At 44.5% G+C, this 10,593-nt stretch overlaps 1 protein-coding gene across 4 annotated transcripts in view; it reads left to right on the plus strand.

Annotated features, from left to right (window-relative positions):
- LOC109875226 (cell adhesion molecule 3) overlaps positions 1-10,593 on the plus strand; it is a 106,528-nt gene that overhangs the window by 67,546 nt on the left and 28,389 nt on the right. The window lies entirely within an intron of this gene.

The raw sequence follows: 10,593 nt of genomic DNA on the forward strand, positions 1-10,593 counted from the left end.
GACAGAGAGGCATGCTGCAGAGAGAGACAGAGAGAGAGACATAGAGACCGAGAGGCATGCTTCAGAGAGAGACATAGACAGAGAGGCATGCTTCAGAGAGAGACATAGAGACAGAGAGAGAGGCATGCTGCAGAGAGAGACAGAGAGAGAGACATAGAGACAGAGAGGCATGCTTCAGAGAGAGACATAGAGACAGAGAGAGAGGCATGCTTCAGAGAGAGACACAGAGACAGAGAGGCATGCTGCAGAGAGAGACAGAGAGAGACATAGAGACCGAGAGGCATGCTTCAGAGAGAGACATAGAGACAGAGAGAGAGGCATGCTGCAGAGAGAGACAGAGAGAGAGACATAGAGACAGAGAGGCATGCTTCAGAGAGAGACATAGAGACAGAGAGAGAGGCATGCTTCAGAGAGAGACACAGAGACAGAGAGGCATGCTGCAGAGAGAGACAGAGAGAGAGACATAGAGACCGAGAGGCATGCTTCAGAGAGAGACATAGAGACAGAGAGGCATGCTGCAGAGAGAGACAGAGAGAGAGACATAGAGACCGAGAGGCATGCTTCAGAGAGAGACATAGAGACAGAGAGAGAGGCATGCTGCAGAGAGAGACAGAGAGAGAGACATAGAGACAGAGGGGCATGTTTCAGAGAGAGACATAGAGACAGAGAGAGAGGCATGCTTCAGAGAGAGACATAGAGACAGAGAGGCATGCTGCAGAGAGAGACAGAGAGAGAGACATAGAGACCGAGAGACATGCTTCAGAGAGAGACATAGAGACAGAGAGGCATGCTTCAGAGAGAGACATAGAGACAGAGAGAGAGGCATGCTTCAGAGAGAGACATAGAGACAGAGAGGCATGCTGAAGAGAGAGACATAGAGACAGAGAGGCATGCTGCAGAGAGAGACAGAGAGAGAGACATAGAGACCGAGAGGCATGCTTCAGAGAGAGACATAGACAGAGAGGCATGCTTCAGAGAGAGACATAGAGACAGAGAGAGAGGCATGCTGCAGAGAGAGACAGAGAGAGAGACATAGAGACAGAGAGGCATGCTTCAGAGAGAGACATAGAGACAGAGAGAGAGGCATGCTTCAGAGAGAGACACAGAGACAGAGAGGCATGCTGCAGAGAGAGACAGAGAGAGAGACATAGAGACCGAGAGGCATGCTTCAGAGAGAGACATAGAGACAGAGAGAGAGGCATGCTGCAGAGAGAGACAGAGAGAGAGACATAGAGACAGAGAGGCATGCTTCAGAGAGAGACATAGAGACAGAGAGAGAGGCATGCTTCAGAGAGAGACACAGAGACAGAGAGGCATGCTGCAGAGAGAGACAGAGAGAGAGACATAGAGACCGAGAGGCATGCTTCAGAGAGAGACATAGAGACAGAGAGGCATGCTGCAGAGAGAGACAGAGAGAGAGACATAGAGACCGAGAGGCATGCTTCAGAGAGAGACATAGAGACAGAGAGAGAGGCATGCTGCAGAGAGAGACAGAGAGAGAGACATAGAGACAGAGGGGCATGTTTCAGAGAGAGACATAGAGACAGAGAGAGAGGCATGCTTCAGAGAGAGACATAGAGACAGAGAGGCATGCTGCAGAGAGAGACAGAGAGAGAGACATAGAGACCGAGAGACATGCTTCAGAGAGAGACATAGAGACAGAGAGGCATGCTGCAGAGAGAGACAGAGAGAGAGAGACAGAGAGAGAGAGACATAGAGACAGAGAGACATGCTTCGGAGAGAGACATAGAGACAGAGAGGCATGCTTCAGAGAGAGACATAGAGACAGAGAGAGAGGCATGCTTCAGAGAGAGACATAGAGACAGAGAGGCATGCTGAAGAGAGAGACAGAGAGAGAGACATAGAGACCGAGAGGCATGCTTCAGAGAGAGAGACATAGAGACAGAGAGAGAGGCATGCTGCAGAGAGAGACAGAGAGAGAGACATAGAGAAAGAGAGGCATGTTTCAGAGAGAGACATAGAGACAGAGAGAGAGGCATGCTTCAGAGAGAGACATAGAGACAGAGAGGCATGCTGCAGAGAGAGACAGAGAGAGAGACATAGAGACCGAGAGGCATGCTTCAGAGAGAGACATAGAGACAGAGAGGCATGCTGCAGAGAGAGAGAGAGAGAGACATAGAGACAGAGAGGCATGCTTCGGAGAGAGACATAGAGACAGAGAGGCATGCTGCAGAGAGAGACAGAGAGAGAGACATAGAGACCGAGAGGCATGCTTCAGAGGGAGACATAGAGACAGAGAGGCATGCTGAAGAGAGAGACAGAGAGAGAGACATAGAGACCGAGGGGCATGCTTCAGATAGAGACATAGAGACAGAGAGGCATGCTGCAGAGAGAGACAGAGAGAGAGACATAGAGACCGAGAGGCATGCTTCAGAGAGAGACATAGAGACAGAGAGAGAGGCATGCAGCAGAGAGAGACAGAGAGAGAGACATAGAGACCGAGAGGCATGCTTCAGAGAGAGACATAGAGACAGAGAGGCATGCTGCAGAGAGAGACAGAGAGAGAGACATAGAGACCGAGAGGCATGCTTCAGAGAGAGACATAGAGACAGAGAGAGAGGCATGCTGCAGAGAGAGACAGAGAGAGAGACATAGAGACAGAGAGGCATGTTTCAGAGAGAGACATAGAGACACAGAGAGAGGCATGCTTCAGAGAGAGACATAGAGACAGAGAGGCATGCTGCAGAGAGAGACAGAGAGAGAGACATAGAGACCGAGAGACATGCTTCAGAGAGAGACATAGAGACAGAGAGGCATGCTGCAGAGAGAGACAGAGAGAGAGACATAGAGACAGAGAGGCATGCTTCGGAGAGAGACATAGAGACAGAGAGGCATGCTTCAGAGAGAGACATAGAGACAGAGAGAGAGGCATGCTTCAGAGAGAGATATAGAGACAGAGAGGCATGCTGAAGAGAGAGACAGAGAGAGAGACATAGAGACCGAGAGGCATGCTGAAGAGAGAGACATAGAGACAGAGAGAGAGGCATGCTTCAGAGAGAGACACAGAGACAGAGAGGCATGCTGCAGAGAGAGACAGAGAGAGAGACATAGAGACCGAGAGGCATGCTTCAGAGAGAGACATAGAGACAGAGAGAGAGGCATGCTGCAGAGAGAGACAGAGAGAGAGACAGAGAGACAGAGGGGCATGTTTCAGAGAGAGACATAGAGACAGAGAGAGAGGCATGCTTCAGAGAGAGACATAGAGACAGAGAGGCATGCTGCAGAGAGAGACAGAGAGAGAGACATAGAGACCGAGAGGCATGCTTCAGAGAGAGACATAGAGACAGAGAGGCATGCTTCAGAGAGAGACATAGAGACAGAGAGAGGCATGCTGCAGAGAGAGACAGAGAGAGAGACATAGAGACAGAGAGGCATGCTTCAGAGAGAGACATAGAGACAGAGAGGCATGCTGCAGAGAGAGACAGAGAGAGAGACATAGAGACCGAGAGGCATGCTTCAGAGAGAGACATAGAGACAGAGAGGCATGCTGCAGAGAGAGAGAGAGAGAGACATAGAGACAGAGAGGCATGCTTCGGAGAGAGACAGAGACAGAGAGGCATGCTTCAGAGAGAGACATAGAGACAGAGAGAGAGGCATGCTTCAGAGAGAGACATGGAGACAGAGAGGCATGCTGAAGAGAGAGACAGAGAGAGAGACATAGAGACCGAGAGGCATGCTTCAGAGAGAGACATAGAGACAGAGAGGCATGCTGCAGAGAGAGACAGAGAGAGAGACATAGAGACCGAGAGGCATGCTTCAGAGGGAGACATAGAGACAGAGAGGCATGCTGAAGAGAGAGACAGAGAGAGAGACATAGAGACCGAGGGGCATGCTTCAGAGAGAGACATAGAGACAGAGAGGCATGCTGCAGAGAGAGACAGAGAGAGAGACATAGAGACCGAGAGGCATGCTTCAGAGAGAGACATAGAGACAGAGAGAGAGGCATGCAGCAGAGAGAGACAGAGAGAGAGACATAGAGACCGAGAGGCATGCTTCAGAGAGAGACATAGAGACAGAGAGGCATGCTGCAGAGAGAGACAGAGAGAGAGACATAGAGACCGAGAGGCATGCTTCAGAGAGAGACATAGAGACAGAGAGAGAGGCATGCTTCAGAGAGAGACATAGAGACAGAGAGGCATGCTGCAGAGAGAGACAGAGAGAGAGACATAGAGACCGAGAGACATGCTTCAGAGAGAGACATAGAGACAGAGAGGCATGCTGCAGAGAGAGACAGAGAGAGAGACATAGAGACAGAGAGGCATGCTTCGGAGAGAGACATAGAGGACAGAGAGGCATGCTTCAGAGAGAGACATAGAGATAGAGAGAGAGGCATGCTTCAGAGAGAGACATAGAGACAGAGAGGCATGCTGAAGAGAGAGACAGAGAGAGAGACATAGAGACCGAGAGGCATGCTGAAGAGAGAGACATAGAGACAGAGAGGCATGCTGCAGAGAGAGACAGAGAGAGAGACATAGAGACAGAGAGGCATGCTGCAGAGAGAGACAGAGAGAGAGACATAGAGACAGAGAGGCATGCTTCAGAGGGAGACATAGAGACAGAGAGAGAGGCATGCTACAGAGAGAGACATGGAGACAGAGAGGCATGCTGAAGAGAGAGACAGAGAGAGAGACATAGAGACCGAGAGGCATGCTTCAGAGAGAGACATAGAGACAGAGAGGCATGCTGCAGAGAGAGACAGAGAGAGAGACATAGAGACCGAGAGGCATGCTTCAGAGGGAGACATAGAGACAGAGAGGCATGCTGAAGAGAGAGACAGAGAGAGAGACATAGAGACCGAGGGGCATGCTTCAGAGAGAGACATAGAGACAGAGAGGCATGCTGCAGAGAGAGACAGAGAGAGAGACATAGAGACCGAGAGGCATGCTTCAGAGAGAGACATAGAGACAGAGAGAGAGGCATGCAGCAGAGAGAGACAGAGAGAGAGACATAGAGACCGAGAGGCATGCTTCAGAGAGAGACATAGAGACAGAGAGGCATGCTGCAGAGAGAGACAGAGAGAGAGACATAGAGACCGAGAGGCATGCTTCAGAGAGAGACATAGAGACAGAGAGAGAGGCATGCTGCAGAGAGAGACAGAGAGAGAGACATAGAGACAGAGAGGCATGTTTCAGAGAGAGACATAGAGACAGAGAGAGAGGCATGCTTCAGAGAGAGACATAGAGACAGAGAGGCATGCTGCAGAGAGAGACAGAGAGAGAGACATAGAGACCGAGAGACATGCTTCAGAGAGAGACATAGAGACAGAGAGCATGCTGCAGAGAGAGACAGAGAGAGAGACATAGAGACAGAGAGGCATGCTTCGGAGAGAGACATAGAGACAGAGAGGCATGCTTCAGAGAGAGACATAGAGATAGAGAGAGAGGCATGCTTCAGAGAGAGACATAGAGACAGAGAGGCATGCTGAAGAGAGAGACAGAGAGAGAGACATAGAGACCGAGAGGCATGCTGAAGAGAGAGACATAGAGACAGAGAGGCATGCTGCAGAGAGAGACAGAGAGAGAGACATAGAGACAGAGAGGCATGCTGCAGAGAGAGACAGAGAGAGAGACATAGAGACAGAGAGGCATGCTTCAGAGGGAGACATAGAGACAGAGAGAGAGGCATGCTACAGAGAGAGACAGAGACAGAGAGAGAGGAATTGTACAGAGAGAGACAGAGACAGAGAGAGAGGCATTCTACAGAGAGAGACAGAGACAGAGAGGCATGCTGAAGAGAGAGACATAGAGAGAGACATAGAGACCGAGAGGCATTCTACAGAGAGAGACAGAGACAGAGAGAGAGGCATGCTACATAGAGAGACATAGAGACATAGAGAGAGAGAGGCATTCTACAGAGAGAGACATAGAGAGAGACAGAGAGAGGAGGCATGCTACAGAGAGAGACAGAGACAGAGAGAGAGGCATTCTACAGAGAGAGACAGAGACAGAGAGAGAGGCATGCTACATAGAGAGACATAGAGACATAGAGAGAGAGAGGCATTCTAAAGAGAGAGACATAGAGAGAGACAGAGAGAGAGGCATGCTACAGAGAGAGACAGAGACAGATAGAGAGGCATTCTACAGAGAGAGACAGAGACAGAGAGAGAGGCATGCTACATAGAGAGACATAGAGACATAGAGAGAGAGAGAGGCATTCTACAGAGAGAGACATAGAGAGAGACAGCGAGAGAGGCATGCTACAGAGAGAGACAGAGACAGAGAGAGAGGCATGCTACATAGAGAGACATAGAGACATAGAGAGAGAGGCATTCTACAGAGAGAGACATAGAGAGAGACAGAGAGAGAGGCATTCTACAGAGAGAGACATAGAGAGAGGCATGCTACATAGAGAGACATAGAGACAGAGAGAGAGGCATTCTACAGAGAGAGACATAGAGAGAGGCATGCTACATAGAGAGACATAGAGACAGAGAGAGAGGCATTCTACAGAGAGAGACAGAGACAGAGAGAGAGTCATTCTACAGAGAGAGACAGAGACAGAGAGAGAGGCATTCTACAGAGAGAGACAGAGACAGAGAGAGAGGCATTCTACAGAGAGAGACAGAGACAGAGAGAGAGGCATGCTACAGAGAGAGATAGTTGTTGTTATGTGTATCACTTTAATTACAATATAATTATAATCACTTCGCTTTGGCAACATTGACCTTGTCATTCATGCCATTAAAGCATTTTGCATTTGAAAGAAGCGGGAGACAGACACACACACACGCAACGCACGCACACACACACACACGTCTGCATCTTAGACAGATACACACAGAGAAGACAGGCAGAAAGACAGAGTCCGAGAGAGAGATGGGGGAGAGAAGTGTGTGCATGAGAGAGAAGAGGAGGGAGAGAGAGAGGGAGAGAGAGGGGAGAGAAGTGTGTGCATGAGAGAGAAGAGGAGGGAGAGAGGGAGAGAGAGAAGTGTGTGCATGAGAGAGAAGAGGAGGGAGAGAGAGAGGAGAGGAGTGAGAGGGAGAGAGAAGTGTGTGCATGAGAGAGAAGAGGAGGGAGAGAGAGAGAGAGGGAGAGAGATAGAGAGAGAGAGGGAGAGAGAAGTGGTGTGTATGAGAGAGAAGAGGAGGGAGAGAGAAGTGTGTGCATGAGTGAAAGAGGAGGGAGAGAGAGGTGTGTGCATGAGAGAGAGGAGGAGGAGGGAGAGAGAGAGGGAGAGAGAGACAAGTGTGTGCATGAGAGAGAAGAGGAGGGAGAGAGAGAGGGAGAGAGAGGTGTGTGCATGAGAGAGAAGAGGATGGAGAGAGAAGTGTGTGCATGAGTGAGGAGAGGAGGGAGAGAGAGAGAGGGGGGAGAGAGAGAGAGAGGGAGAGAGAAGTGTGTGCATGAGTGAGAAGAGGAGGGAGAGAGAGAGAGGGGGGAGAGAGAGAGAGAGAGGAGAGAGAAGTGTGTGCATGAGATATGGGCTTTTTCTTTGCAACTCTGCCTAGAAGGCCAGCATCCTGGAGTCGCCTCTTCACTGTTGATGTTGAGACTGGTGTTTTGCGGGTACTATTTAATGAAGCTGCCATTTGAGGACTTGTGAGGCGTCTGTTTCTCAAACTAGACACTCTAATGTACTTGTCCTCTTGCTCAGTTGTGCACCGGGGCCTCCCACTCCTCTTTCTATTCTGGTTAGAGACAGTTTGCGCTGTTCTGTGAAGGGAGTTGTACACAGCGTTGTACAAGAGCTTCAGTTTCTTGGCAATTTCTCACATGGAATAGCCTTCATTTCTCAGAACAAGAATAGAATGATGAGTTTAAGAAGAAAGTTCTTGTTTCTGTTCATTTTGAGCCTGTAATCGAACCCACAAATGCTGATGCTCCAGATAGTCAACTAGTCTAAAGAAGACCAGTTTTATTGCTTCTTAAAGCAGAACAACAGTTTTCAGCTGTGCTAACATGATTGCAATAGGGTTTTCTAATGATCAATTAGCCGTTTAAAATTATAAACTTGGATTAGCCAACACAACGTGGCATTGGAACACAGGAGTGATGATTGCTGATAATGGGCCTCTGTACGCCCATGTAGATATTCCATAAAAAATCAGCCGTTTCCAGCTACAATAGTCATTTACAACATTAACAATGTCTACACTGTATTTCTGATCATTTTGATGTTATTTTAACGGACAAAAATGTGCATCTCTTTCAAAAACAAGGATATTTCTAAGTGACGGTAGTTTATGTACTGTATGTATGTACTGACTGTATGTACTGTATGTATGTACTGACTGTATTTACTGTATGTACTGTATGTTTTTACTGTATGTACTGACTGTATGTACTGTATGTACTGTATGCACTGTGTGTACATACTGTATGTACTGTGTGTATATGCTGTATTTACTGTATGTACTGTATGTACTGTGTGTATATACTGTATTTACAGTATTTACTGTATGTATATACTGTATTTACTGTATGTACTGTATGTACTGTATGTATATACTGTATTTACTGTATGTACTGTGTGTATATACTGTATTTACAGTATTTACTGTATGTATATACTGTATTTACTGTATGTACTGTGTGTATATACTGTATTTACAGTATTTACTGTATGTACTGTGTGTATATACTGTATTTACTGTATGTACTGTATGTATTTACTGTATTTACTGTGTGTACTGTATGTATATACTGTATTTACTGTGTGTACTGTATGTATACACTGTATTTACTGTATGTACTGTGTGTATATACTGTATTTACTGTATTTACTGTATATACTGTATGTACTGTATGTACTGTGTGTATATACTGTATTTACTGTATGTACTGTATGTATATACTGTATTTACTGTGTGTACTGTATGTATATACTGTATTTACTGTGTGTACTGTATGTATACACTGTATTTACTGTATTTACTGTATGTACTGTGTGTATATACTGTATTTACTGTATTTACTGTATGTACTGTGTGTATTTACTGTATTTACTGTATTTACTGTGTGTATTTACTGTATTTACTGTATGTACTGTGTGTATATACTGTATTTACTGTATTTACTGTATGTACTGTTTGTAAATACTGTATTTACTGTATTTACTGTATGTACTGTGTGTATTTACTGTATTTACTGTATGTACTGTGTGTATATACTGTATTTACTGTATGTACTGTGTGTATTTACTGTATTTACTGTATGTACTGTGTGTATATACTGTATTTACTGTATTTACTGTATGTACTGTGTGTATATACTGTATTTACTGTATTTACTGTATGTACTGTGTGTATATACTGTATTTACTGTATTTACTGTATGTACTGTGTGTATTTACTGTATTTACTGTATTTACTGTATGTACTCTGTGTATGTACTGTGTTAATTTACTGTATGTATGTACTGTGTGTATATGCTCTATTTACCCTATGTGCTGTATGCATATACTATATGTACTGTATGTATGTACTGTATCTACTGTATGTACTCTGTGTATGTACTGTGTTAATTTACTGTATGTATGTACTGTGTGTATTTACTGTATGTACTGTGTGTATTTTATGTATATACTGTATTTACTGTATGTAATGTATGTATGTACTGTATGTACTGTTAATACTGTATGAATTTACTGTTAGTACTGTATATACTGTATATATTTATGGTTAGTACTGTATATACTGTATGTATTTACTGTTAGTACTGTATATACTGTATATACTGTATATACTGTATGTATTTACTGTTAGTACTGTATATACTGTATGTATTTACTGTTAGTACTGTATATACTGTATATACTGTATATATTTACTGTTAGTACTGTATATACTGTATGTATTTACTGTTAGTACTGTATATACTGTATATACTGTATATTTGTACTGTGAGTATTGTATATACTGTATGTATTTACTGTTAGTACTGTGTATACTGTATATAATGTATGTATTTACTGTTAGTACTGTATATACTGTATGTATTTACTGTTAGTACTGTGTATACTGTATATACTGTATATTTGTACTGTAAGTATTGTATATACTGTATGTATTTACTGTTAGTACTGTGTATACTGTATATACTGTATATATTTACTGTTAGTACTTTATATACTGTATGTATTTACTGTTAGTACTGTATATACTGTATGTATTTACTGTTAGTACTGTATATACTGTATGTATTTACTGTTAGTACTGTATATACTGTATATATTTACTGTTAGTACTTTATATACTGTATGTATTTACTGTTAGTACTGTATATACTGTATGTATTTACTGTTAGTACTGTATATACTGTATATATTTACTGTTAGTACTGTATATACTGTATATATTTACTGTTAGTACTGTATATACTGTATGTATTTACTGTTAGTACTGTTCGTACTGTATGTACTGTGTGTGTGTTACAAGATTCAGACAGACAGTTATGAGCCCAGACACAGTCATATCAGATTACATATAGAGGTCAAAGCTATCATGCGTAGATACAATGTGTTTCCTACTATTTCATCATCCTCCCATAACCTACAGTGATCAGTGCTCCATTATCCTTCAGCTGGCTGTGTGTGCTTCCCTGCCTGCTGTTTGGGTGACAAAGGGTTTAT

The sequence above is a fragment of the Oncorhynchus kisutch genome, linkage group LG30 (genome assembly GCF_002021735.2).
Source record: "Oncorhynchus kisutch isolate 150728-3 linkage group LG30, Okis_V2, whole genome shotgun sequence".
NCBI lineage: Eukaryota > Metazoa > Chordata > Actinopteri > Salmoniformes > Salmonidae > Oncorhynchus > Oncorhynchus kisutch.